General features: G+C 46.4%; 1 protein-coding gene across 3 annotated transcripts in view; it reads right to left on the minus strand.

Annotated features, from left to right (window-relative positions):
* The window catches only part of LOC149345200 (monocarboxylate transporter 12-B-like), a 103,968-nt gene that overhangs the window by 27,295 nt on the left and 63,310 nt on the right, over positions 1-13,363 (minus strand). For 2 of the 3 annotated variants that reach the window (XM_089546504.1, XM_089546505.1), the window contains exon 2: positions 10,157-10,291. The exons of the other annotated variant lie outside the window; for it this stretch is intronic. The gene's annotated coding sequence lies outside the window, so the exon portion shown is untranslated. The remainder of the gene's footprint in view (positions 1-10,156; positions 10,292-13,363) is intronic. 3 annotated transcript variants of the gene reach the window in all.

The following is a 13,363-nucleotide window of genomic DNA, read 5'->3' on the forward strand; positions in this document are numbered from 1 at the left end:
ATGGGAGCTAAATACAAAGACGTCTGTACAGTGTAAGATGCCAGCGTAGGTGGCGTAGCCGCCGCCGCAGTGGCTCAGCGGTTAGAGTGCTCGGCTGCTGACCCAAAAGACGCGGGTTCGATCCCGGCCGCGGCGACCGCATTTCGATGTAGGTGGAATGCTAGAGGCTCGTGTACTGTGCTATGTCAGTGCACGTTAAAAAACGCCGGGTGGTCGATATTAACGGAAGCTCTCCACTTAGGCGTTCCTCGTAGCTTGAGTCGCTTTGGGACGTTAGACACCACATTTGCAATTTGGTGTCTAACGTCCCAAAGCGACTCAAGCTACGAGGAATGCCGTAGTGGAGAGCTTCCGATAATATCGACCACCCGGCGTTTTTTAACGTCCACTGACATAGCACAGTACACGAGCCTCTAGCACCACATTTGCAATTGCCCCGCCGCGGTGGCTCAGTGGTTACGGCGCTCGGCTGCTGACCCGAAAGACTCGGGTTCGATCCCGGCCGCGGCGGCTGAATTTCGATGGAGGCGAAATTCTAGAGGCCCGTGTACTGTGCGATGTCAGTGCACGTTAAAGAACCCCAGGTGGTAGAAATTGCCGTAGCCCTTCACTACGGCGTCCCTCATAGCCTGAGTCGCTTTGGGACGTTAAACTCCAATAAACCAAACATTTGCAATTTACAATTCACGGCCATCATGCGGTCGCTCGTGCAAACGTAGTTGCCTTCTGCGACAAGCATGACGCCATCACACACGATAAAAGCCCCACGTGGATATCTAGTGAGCGGTAACCGCTGGGGATGTGAACTTGAGCAGAGGAGAAGGTTCTGCATGCGCCAGGGAGAGCAGACGTCATCGGGCGTTACGCAAGAGCTGCTGCGCCATCCCTGGCGTCAGAACCAAGGGTGTGGCGCAGTGGTAAGACACGGCGGAGGTTGTAACTTTGGTGGAGCGCCAGCCAGCCTCTTTAATGACACATAAAGCTGCCACCAACCCAGCAAGCACAGAAAAAGAAATTCGCTGGAAAAAGCGACGCGGCTCTTGGCACGACTCAAAGACACGCGACCGGGCAGCGCCACGACGACTGCCGTCTGCGCGGACGCACGTGCTGTCGAAACCTGCAGGCTGTAATAATAGCCTCGAAGCGGCGGTTGACCGGCCACACTAATTGACGGCAGTGCAGAGCCTGCGGCGATTCGCAGAAGACGCGTGAATGAAGAGAACAAAAATTAATGGCTATTTCATGCGTGATAATGAGCGCTAGCTATGGAGACATAATCACGTTTCAATTCCATTTATTCACCCCGCCGCGGTTTCTCAGTGGTTACGGCGCTCGGCTGCTGACCCGAAAGACGCGTGTTCGATCCCGGCCGCGGCGGCCGAATTTCGATGGAGGCGAAATGCTAGAGGCCCGTGTACTGTGCGATGTCAGTGCACGTTAAAGAACCCCAGGTGGTGGAAATTTCCGGAGCCCTCCACTACAGCGTCTCTCATAGCCTGAGTTGCTTCGGGACGTTAAACCCCAATAAACCAAACCAAAGCAATCCCATTTATTCATCGTCGATACCACTAATTCGTTGTCACCGGTGATAATCACAGCCCAATGATCCGAGAAGTGATCTGACAAACGTGCTATCTCCCCGCAGACTTACTCCTCGTTTCCCGTTCGTGGCGCATCTGAATTCCACGCAAGCAGACAAGCGGGAACTGTAGCTACGAGCTCGTATGTTCCGGACAGGGTGCGAACGTCTCCTCTCCGTGAACACCCCCTCTCTCCGCCCTACGGCCGCGCGCACACTTTGGCGGATGGTGCTACGCGGTCTCCTACGCGCAGCTTTGTGGTGGCGGCCACTCGCGAAGCAGGGCGCTCGCTGTCGATACTCGCGGCTCTCTGCTGAGTCAGTGGTCATTAAGAGGGTCGCGGCTATCGACGGCGTCACTTCTCCAAGAGCGCCGGCATTGTTGTATGCAACCGACAAATTGGGCGAGTTGGTGAGTGTTTAGCATTTTCAACAGCGCGAAGAAACGAGGACTAAACAAGAAACACGCGAAACGCTTCGTGGGTGCTTGCTTAGTCCGCGTTTTTCGCGCTGTTCAATATGGCTTCGCTGTTTTCGCCGTTTCTTGTGCTCCTGGTTTCCGCCCGAAGCCAAGCTGTGGCGTTTGCGTGGCGTTCTGATTTCTTTATGGCACGGCTACGGCGGCGCAGAAAGCACTTCCCGTTTACATACCTTTCTGCGCCTGGCCCGGGAACCTTCAGCCCTAGAGTTAGAGCTCTAAAAGCGCCGGAAACTGGCCGATCGCAAACTTTTACCTACGTTCTCGCATCGTTCTGTTGCTGGGCTTCGACGACGGAGCCCATGCAAGGCTGCACAGACACATTTGTGGGCGACTTCAGGAGGCGGCTATCCTAAACACTTTCTTCTTAAGAATTCAGTCCTGCCTGGATTTGAGGAACTCACTGCCAGCAGCCAGTTGTGGCAGGATTTTTCTAGCTGACAAAGTTATTTTTCTAAAGCGTACAATTTTTTCACCACCTATGCAACAGCACAAGAAAACTCAGGGCACTCTTGCCAAAACATATAAGCGGACCTCTTCGAAGCGAGTTAATCATGCGGAGAAATCCACAAAAGAATGGCATATGAAAGTGCTCAAACCGCAGGGGAAACTATGCTTTCAAGAGCACTGCACAGCGAACGATAAAATTCAGTTCGCCCATTAGAGCTAAGAAAACACGCTCAATGTGATGCATACAAGACATAGCGCATTGTTGTACAGCAGTCTAGCAGTTCATGCACAGCGATGCAGGACGAACTGAGCTGCGCTTACAACAAGGTGCAGGCCATTATAAGTCTGATGCTTACAAGTGGTGTGTTTCCAGATGAACTGAATATAGTTCGTGTCTGCCGTGTACATAAGGAGGAAAAAGAAATAAAATCACCAATTTTTGGGCCACCACTCTGTCAGCGGTGTTATCCAATGTATTCAAGGGAGCCATTAATACCAGGTCGAAAAATTTCTGCATTAATCACGATATTTACCCCTCTTAGTATGGTTATTTTAAAACATAAATCGTCCGAGCAAGCTTTACTAGCTGTTATAGAGAAAGCTGTTGAGAACATTGAATCCATAGCATACACTCTTTACTGTCCTTAGACATCCGAAAAGCTTTGATTGTGTACATCATGAAATTCTTTTGAGCAAAGTGAATGGTAACGGAGTACGCGCAGTTCAGGAGCTGCTGAGAAGTTACTTAAGTAGGAGAATAATTATATTAGATGGAATATTGTTTAGAACAGTCTGTGTGTTACCCAAGGGGTTTCGCAAGGGTCTATATGGATCCACTCTTCAGGCTATAAACTGTGGTGTGCCTCAGGGCAGCCTTTTAGGTCCTTTTCTCTTTAACGTTATCATAAATGACCTCGCAAACTTTGACAGTAACGTTAAATTCATTCTGTACGCAGATGAAACCAGTATTTTCTTAACGGGCTCGCCAACAGACCATTTATTAAATCGTGGTAACGCTGTTCTTAAAACTTTGCATACGTGGTCCGTTCAAAATGGGTTGTCTATTAATACCGATAAATTTAAAGCTGCTTTCTTCAGACCCAAAAACGTTAAAATTAACTTAAACCATAATCTTCAACTTGGGAACGATCAAATAGAAGTCGTGGACATCTTTACATGACTTGGTGTAATTTTTGACGCCTGTATGAGCTGGACCAAGCACGCAACAGATCTTCGTAAGAAATTAGCGCCTTCCGTTGGTTTTACTGCCCGGTACCACACTGAATTTCATCCCTGTATAAAACATATAATTTATCATGCCCTATTCCAATTACACATTAACTATTGCCACATAGTTTGGGCTACCACATCCAAAACGAATCTGTAGGAAATTGTAATTCTTTAAAACAAAGCTGTGAGGATTAGCGCAGGTGCCAGTTTTACTGCCCATACGGCTGAATTGTTGACTCAGTATGAAGCAATTCGTGTAAATGTTTTTCTCGAGTACCGCCCATTATGCTACCTCAGATTTTCTTCACTATCAATATGCAATTTCTGATTAATATCACAATGTTAAAGCCATTGAAAAGTATGTTCGAACCCGATCCACTGAGAAATGGGCACTTCCACGCGCTAGAACAAGCAAACACTTAATTTCATTATACCTCATGTTCTAAACAGCTAGGAATCTAACCAGCTCAGCATATATATAACTTCCGACCACATGATGTACTTTGTAAATAATATTCCATAACTTTTTGCTATATATTGTAGTTTGTGTATGTATCGATGTCCTTTTCCCGTTTGTGGTCGATGCACCAGTTGTGTCACTTTCAAATGCATTTTGTTTAGTTGTAATGTTTTTTCTAGTTTCAAAACTTCTCTGTATAACAATCCCTTCAGCCGTAAATATTATAACTTGTTTGCTATAGTGTGCTCGTATGCGACCTGCCACCGTTGTATGTAAGCGTTTATTTTATTTATTTTTGCAATGGCTTTTAGATGAGTCACAGGCATCTTCAAGCTATTTTCTTTAGCTTTTGGCCTGTGGCTTATTCTAAAGACTGTATGCACTTCCCTGAAATAAAGTGAACCTTACTACTACTACTACTACTAATACTACTACTACTACTACTACTACTACTACTACTACTACTACTACTACTACTACTACTACTACTACTACTACTACTACTATTTTAGGCCCACTTTTGTTTTTATTATATATAAACGATATCTGTAACATAGCTGATTCACCAGATTTGATCACGTACGCTCATGACGCGAATATTTTCTTCCTAGCCCGTTCTCTGACGGAATTAGGCACTAATGTCAACGCTTAGTAAAATTATATTCATGGATGTAGGCAAGTTTAAATTTCTCAAAAAACTATAGTATATTACTTTCAGACGACATGCCCAACATTTAGTAAAGCGCTTGTCTTGTCGTTGTCCCGCCTTTTTGCGCTGTTCACCAGTATGAATGTCCAACATTCTAGGAAAAAAGTCTGAAAATTAGAAAATTGTAAGATACTGTTATGGAAATATCGAATGTAATGGTCCAATTCTTCTGGCATGTAGCAAAATTAATTTTTTAAATCTTCCCATCAATTGCACCGAACAGCTAAGACTGCCATAGAAAACCAATGGGGAGCGCTTTTGACGATAGCAGAAACGTTAATAGAAAAAAATTCAGTAATGCCGTCGGGTGATCTGCGGATATATTGATTGTTATAGTAAAATCATAGGTTATGCGAAAACTGCTTTGGTCGCCAATTGTTGGGCATGTTAATGACCAAGTTGATTACACGCTTGATCTAAAATACGCCAACACAAAACTACACAAGTTGCTTTGTGTCTGGTTCCATTAACATCTATCATAGAACACACGCACTTCAAAACTTACGACTGACCTTAGTAAAACAGTTGGCTGTCTTTACCGGGTCAGCGACCTCTTAACCATTTTTTAATTTTTTTTTATTTACACAATACTGCAGACCCTAGATGGGTCCAAGCAAAAGGGGCAAAAGCACAAAAAAAAAGAGACGCGGCAGATTACATAGCACAAAACTAACATAACAGTAATAGAACATAGTAAAAAACAAGGGGGAAAAACAAACAACAACTGAGCAATTATCAATAAGTAATTTTGTTAACGGCATCGATGCTGTTTACAACCTCAGGCGGGAGTTCATTCCATTGAGCTATTGTGTGAGGAAAAAATGAGTATTTAAAAGCATTGATTCTAGCGCTCTACGGTGTTAGTGATTCCGTGTGATGATGTCGTGTTAGTCGCGTTGTGATCGGTTTAAGAAATAAATCAGGCCTCATGGAGAGTTTGTAATTTTTGAGTAGGAAAAGAAATTTCAATCGTTGAATTTTTCTTCGTGTTTGCAATGTCTGTATGTTGTTTTGTGCCATAAGAGTGGTTGGAGAGTCAGTATAACGATATTTATTAAAGATGAATCTAACAGACTTTCGCTCGATCGATCATTTCCAGTGCCTCAATGTGATGTTTTGTGTAAGGGTCCCAGACGGTGCAATTCGTCATAAGTGCCTATGTAGTAGCGCTACTTTTTCCCAAATTATCTCATTGTGGACTGTTCTGTGGCACCACAACATTGAGTAATTTTAAGAACTTGCCGCTTTTGTAAGAGAGACGCACTCCGAGCTACACGGGGAAGGCCAGAAAACTTGCCAACGTCGCCGCTGTATCATAAGCATAATCTACTCAAAGAAAACCGTGTCTACATTTTTCGCTTGTTAAATACATGCATAGCAATCGTTTGTATCCCTTCTGTCCTAACCGCCCTCGTACTAAAGCCTCCTCTGGCAACACAGAGACTTAGACCCCAAAACAAGGAATAATTAAGGGAAATAAAAGCTCAATTACTATATTCCAGTTGTTCTCAGCAACTAATCTTTAAGTGCCATGCTTTATCTAAGAAAAAATGAAAAAAAAACATTAAAAGGCAAATAATCAATGACAACGTAAAATAATTAATTTTTTTCCCGCCGGACCATCTTTTGTTTTCGTGTCAAGTTGGCTGTGCGCGTCTTTTATTTAGTGATTTCATGCCATGCTAACAGACTGCCTTGACTTCATAGTGCGCTGTCTGTTCGTGCTGTAATACTATGTCTGGTGTAACGATTTTATTTGATAATATACTCTGATAATATACGAGTTTCTGTGCTGCACACTGCTGTATATACTGCTCTGGGGAACTGTGACCTCGTCAGGCTTCAACGCCTTTTGTCAGTTCACTGTTTCATCTCTGAAAGAAATAAAACCTCAGCCTCAACCCATACGGCAGACGCTTGGGGGGGTTCCTCCATTACAATCATATTGCAGGGTCATTTCTACGATGGGATAGCTTCAATGCAGTGCTACCGTATCCCCCCAAAGTGTCTGTGGCTTGGAGTTGCGTCGGTAGCGTTCTAACAAAGCCTCCGGTAAGTCGTTCCAAAGAGGTCTTTCGCTGTCATTCCGGCTCTACAGGCAGGCTGGTTTAAGTGCTCTAGGGAACTAAAGCGTCGAATCAGCGATTATGTCGCAGTTTTTCATTCGTCACGAGACTCGCTGACGTCACAGCGATTCTTCGGCAGTTGAAATCGATACCGAAACATCTTGAGAGAATAAATTGAAGCATACATTATTCACCAGTTGTAGACATGTGGTGATCCATGTGCAGTAACGTACAAGTTGTAAAGAAGCAAGCAACCAAAATTTAGCGTCTGAACTCGTTTAACGTGGTGCGCAGAGGCAACAAAGGAAGAAAGCGTACGCCAGGCACAAAGAAAAATATTACACAAAATAAAGTGAGCGGTTGTTATCATTCCAGTAAGGGGCCTGATTCCGAGAGGTCGGTGACGAAAGCGCTGGACGAATTCTGTTCACAATAAGGAGGCCATGATCAAAGCAGCGATAGTCCTCGGCCTCGCAAGCCCAATATCCACCACAAGACAACCTTGTTACGCGGTGAAGCCATGTAATGACGCTGCTGTGATCATTGCGGTCGTGGGCCATGCGGGGAAGCCGACCAAGCCGAACACTGACGACGGAGTCGAGGCAATGCATTGATCGAGGGCGCGCGCCCGCTTTCACCGCTGCCCATATGGGCTGCACTTTCAGCAAACAGGCCTAAATATTCGGAATACGTGTCTCCTTGTCCTCAGTGCCATTTATCCCCCAAGACCCGTTTTATTGGCGCTGAAGCCCATGCGGACCGCGAAAGAAGCAAGTGGAGTTTGGAGAGGCTGGCATATCTGACCGCATCGGGAGCGATCAGTGCGCGCGTCCAAGGTTGCCATATAGAAATAGCTCTCTGCGTAGAGGACAAGAAAAGGTAACCCTATGTCCTATGCGCTGGAACCGGTCCGGACCGCGGTAACAGCGGGCGCGCCGAAGCGATTCCGTCGCGAGCATCCGCTTTGGATGTTTGGATAATAGTCTATACTATACTGAAAGCTTTGTCTTTATCGTAGCTGTAGAAATGAAGGGTACGAAATTTTTCCCCCCTTATTGCCCAAAAACTAGGCTTTCAACGAGTGGCCCAGTGAGCAATGTCATGTTGGACTTTGTTTTTGCGCTTTCTGGTCTGTTTATTATGTCCCAACTGTTACGATAACGTAACCCCAAGAGCCGCAATGAGAACGAATGAACCAGCATCTTTAATATCGTAGTTTTGCATTGCATGGCCTCATAGCACATCATAGCCGGCATTCAGATGTTCAAGGTGACACCGAAATAAACCGCAGGGGAGAAGAAAGTCACTCATAACTTATTTTTCGGGCACAGCTGAATTCCACATGACAATTTCTGCTTACGAATGCCTTGGGCATCATTACAGAGGACGAACACTCAACCGGATATATCATCGCCTCCATAATTTTATTTGAGCACCTCATCGTGGTAATTAGACAAGCGCTGTGATGAAAGCTCTATGCCATCCATCTTTGCTTTTATGCTGCCAAGGGCATCTACGCACAAGTTGATTTCTAACAGTACGGTTGCGCTGCGGTGAATGTGACCGATTTCATTTGCAGTCTTTCTCGTTTTTTTTTACACATTCTTTTAAAGCGCCACGATTGCGTGTAGATTTATTTGCTTCGAATGTCGGACTCTTGCGGAACGTTCCGCGAGAATCGCTCACTTCTCGACAGACTTAGCTTCACAGGCCGCAATCTGACGCCGTATTCCACCCCTCGCCATGTTTCTGGGCTTGCACAGCGTCGATTTTTCTCGCCTGAGGGCGTCGTTGTGGCCACAGCCGAAGCTGCTCGCCCCGGGGACTTCCAGAAGGCGACTCCTATGTGCGGAGACGGAGACAGCACGTAGCGCTGCCACAGCACCGATAACAGTGAGAAGCGCCCTCAATGGCAGCCCTCTTCCCTGATAAAAAGCTTTTAGACAGTCTATAGACTGTCCATAGACTTTCGTCAATAAAGCTTATTGAGTCTGTATAGAGAAGTCCTATGGGCTAGTCTACAGATCATACTAATCCCATAGACAGCATACAGGATGTCTCATCTAAGACTTTACACAATTTTTAAAAATAGGCTTTTTGAGTAAGAAGACCGCTTTTTTTCGACATAGCATTGTCAGCAGTGTAGCACATCAGAATACACCTAAGACGTGTCAACTAGCAGGCTGGTTAATTAATATTGAATACTTCAGTTTATAACTATTACTGTTAGGCTCCTTAGTCATTGAAAGGTGTGTAGCACATCGTAAGTAATACCCATGTCAGCTTTTTAGAACTTCGCAAACGCGATTACCTTCAGCGCTGTGGCCCAATAAATTTCGGCCACATCGCGCCAAATTACATGCGCTTTCGAGAAGCTTGCAGGCAAAGCAACCTCTCTAGTGCGCGTAACTCGTCGTAATAGCCAAAATTTGTTGGGCCACAGCGGAGACGGTAACCGCGCTTTCGAAATTCTAAAAAACTGATATGGATATTAATTAAGGTGGGCGGCACGCCTCTCAATAAATAAGGAGCTTAAAAGTAATACTTATAAACTTAACTATTAAATATTAATTAATCAGCCTGGTAGTTAACACGCCTTAGCTGTTTTCTGATGTACTACACTGCTGACAATGCTACGTAGACAAAAGCGCTCTTCTTACTCACAAAGCCTATTTTTAAAAATCCTGTAAATCCTTAGGTGAAACACCCTGCGCAGACAATCTGCACATTTATGGCCGTGCCGTATTAGAAAACTTTGTCTACATACTATGAATGAACAAAAGCAAATATCTATAGGGGGCAACAGAGCCTATAAAATGCCCATATACCATCTTTAAACGGGTTCAAGCATCACTGCCTTCCGAACAGGCAGCAGGGCGTCGCTGAAAAGGCTAGGCGCGGCTTTTAGGGCTGCAGAGTGGCCGCCGCCGAGCGCAGAGCCTTCTACGGCGGCAGCGCGGGGAGCGCCGCCTGCTCGCCTCCATACCTGCTCTCGTAGGGCTCACATGTGCACCTGTAACTCATGGCATGCACGGGAAACTGTAATCTCTCTTTCACGAAACACGATCCTGATGACGTGCTCAGCCAGAGAGGAAAGGCGTCAGTTGCCGGTTCATTACTCAGCAGTGGGGTACAGCAGTAGGTGTACAGATCCGTGACTCGGGTTTCGTCCGCTTCGGCTTACCTCTTCCTGCTGGGCCGATCGCTTTTCAGCTTCGCGGCAGCCGCGGGCCTCGGGTGTCCCAGCCTCTGTAGCTGTGCCGTGCGCGCGGCAGCGGCGCAGGGGCGGACGCTACACTCCTTCCCGCTTCCACTTGCGCTGCGACCGACAGAAAGCACGCAGCTGTGACAAGATGGCGTGTGACCGTGGGAGGAAGGTCGCTCAAGCATTTCACGCAAACACTGTGCAGACAGACAAAGTACAGACACGCAGTTGAATTGTATTCGGAAACACGCCCTCCTCACATTTAGAGCGTCAGCCATGACGAACGACACTTGACTCATCCGAAAATCTGAAATCTGAGCTAGGCAGCTCGTTCGGCGAGTTGGCTCTGCACAATTTTGCAAGCGACGCTGAAAGACACAGGCGTGTACACAGGAGACAATTCCCCAGCGCCGTGTTTCCTTTTCATCTGTCTTCGAGCGCTGCTTTCAAAGGATCGGAAACTTGTATTCGGTACGATGCAAGAAAATCAAACAGTCGCTTCTGCACTGATCGACTTTCTTGATGACTAAACACGGAACTTCACGTTCACTGAAAGGCGGCTGCCTAGGCTGGAGGTGCAGTCTAAACACCTACGACATCCGTGATAACAAGAACGCATCTTGTGGAGCGTGTCGAAAGAGGAGAGTCACTGACTCCTCCAGGAGACCATCACCTCCGGAAGTCCTCTAAGAAAGTGCGTCGCTTTCCAGAAATGGTATGAAGTAGGCGAAGGCATAGCATAAAATGAGTGCGTTCGCGTTGTTCTTTTGCACAAGTCGTGTTCAATCTGAGACCACGGCTGCCATGGCCTCAGTAAAATCCATACGCATCTCCTGATGCGCTTCTTGCAACCAGTAACGAATACATTTGCTACATATCTACGCGCATACCGAGAGCAGCGCAGATTAAATAAAATAACTCGACGAAACGGCATTCTCATTCATATGAATATGGATAGATACAGGTGCAGGTACAACCAGCCGCGAAATTGTCCGGGATGCGTGTGCTCGGGACTTTACTGTAGCGCTGAGTGCGTCGAAGCAACCATTAAAAGGATTCCTGGAGTGGTAGCTGTATTGCAGGGCAATGCCTACCACGAATAAAGGCGCAGCGCATAAACTGAGAAAAACGGCATTCATTTTGAGCCGCAAAGAAAACTTGATGTACTTTATTAATAATCACTATGAAGGAAGAAAATTCTTAGCCTCTCTGCTCGTCGGGGCAAGGCGTTAACAAGAAATTCATTGCAGGAAAGGCGTAGTGCGTTCCGGAAGCCCTCGTGGATAGCGGGACCCGCATACGGGTTTCGGCCGCCGGACGCGCCACCACCTTCATGTGCTCTTGCACTTTGAGTTAGAGGCAGCGCGCATGGCCTCCCGGCTGCTTTCGCTGCTTGAGAGGCCTCCGCCCTCAGCCGCTCTTCGCATAGCTTGACTGCGCGCTCGGCTTTCTTCGCTGCTTTTGGGGCTTTACGTAGAACAGAGGTCAGCAGCTTCTCTTTATCATGTCCAATGCTCTTCGCAGCTTTTGCTCTTTGACGCGCGATAGCAATCGTACCCTCTTTACTGGCCTTAGCGACGCTTTCGGCTGCCTTCTCACATTTGTGTGGGGCCACGTAAAGCTGCCGTTGGCGAAATGGGTGAACCTTTTTATCAAACGGCTTTCATCTCCCAAACTTTTAATGAGAAGGCATTACTGACCCCATTATGAGAAAAGCCGGCGGCGTGTGTGTCTGCGTACTCCCAGATGGTCGAGAAAATTCCAGCGATGACATGAAAAATAGGGTGATGCCATCAAGCTGGCGTATGACGCACACAGCAAGTCGAACAGCGCCACTCAGAAAATCCTATACATGTCGTTCGTCTATATACAGGGTGTTTTTTTTATAAGGTCCAAAATTTTTAAAGAAAGGTAAATTCCTTTAGATTTATTTTAACCCTGGGGCTATACTGAGGGCTACGGCGGTCGCCAGGTAAGAGGCAAACTACTTTAATTAGTCGCTGATTAACTGAATGCGTTAATTAACTTTTATAATTTTTATTTTAGGGGATATGTTGTATTAGCAGAATGGGAGATCGTCTTCCAAACAGTCCAGCCAAGAAAAACAATTTTCATGAAAAAAATTTTTGCGCGCGTTACCAAGCGAGAAAAAGTACCCTGGTAGGCAGCTTCACACTGTAGCACAGCGTCTGTGAGCACCTGTGCCGTAGTTCGCTCCGCCCTGCGCTTTTTGTCAATGCGTTTTTGTTCCAACACGGCATTCCGTGAGGCCGCGGAGCGAAGCGAAACAAGCAGCGATAGCGCAGGCCGCCCGTCCGGGCTTCAGGTGATATCAGCCGTGTGACGCAAAGCGCACGGCGGAGCGAACTACGAAAGAGGCGCTCACCGCCGCTGGTTACGGTGTGAAGAGGCCTACCAGGGTGACTTTTGCGCGCCTCGTAACGTGCGTGAAAATTTTTTTAATTAATATTGTTTTTTCTCGGTTGGACTGTTTGAAGGATGATCTCCAATTCTGCGAATACAACATAACCCCTAAAATAAAAATTAGAAATTTATTAACATATTTAGTTAATCAGCGAACTAATTAAAGCAGTTTTCCCCTTCTCTGGCGCCCGCCGTAGCCTCCAGTATAGCCCCAGTGCTATCTAAAGCAATTTACCTTTCTTTAAAAATTTTAGAGCTTCTAAAAAAAACACCCGGTATATACGAGATCGGTTAGAAAAGTATCCGACTTTATTTTTTTTTTTTTTGCGAACACCTGACGGATATGAAAGAAGCGCTCTTGCATCAGCCGACCTTGAACCTTCGTGCGCATGCACGAATTTTTTCCCGCCTGCCGATAGCGTCAGTCGCTGGGACGCAGCGTTTGAGTGAGGCAGTGCGCAGTGCTCTCGTCGGTTTTTTATTGAAAGGAAAATGGCGGAGTGACAGGAGCAGCGCTATCGCATCAAATTTTGCCAGAAACTGGGCGAAAGCCAAGTGGAAACCATTCAGAATATTCAGACGGCTTTCAGTGACGATGCTATCAGCAGCACACACATTAAGCAGTGGTACAATTGGTTTAAAGACATTCAGTGGACAGCGCACATCGGTGGAGAGCGAGCCATGTTCCGATCGGCCATCAACATGCCGAAATGACCAGGTCATTGCCGAAGTGAACGCTTTGGTGATGCGGGACCGTCGTGT

This window comes from Amblyomma mixtum, chromosome 5 (genome assembly GCF_055824585.1).
Source record: "Amblyomma mixtum isolate Tamu chromosome 5, ASM5582458v1, whole genome shotgun sequence".
NCBI lineage: Eukaryota > Metazoa > Arthropoda > Arachnida > Ixodida > Ixodidae > Amblyomma > Amblyomma mixtum.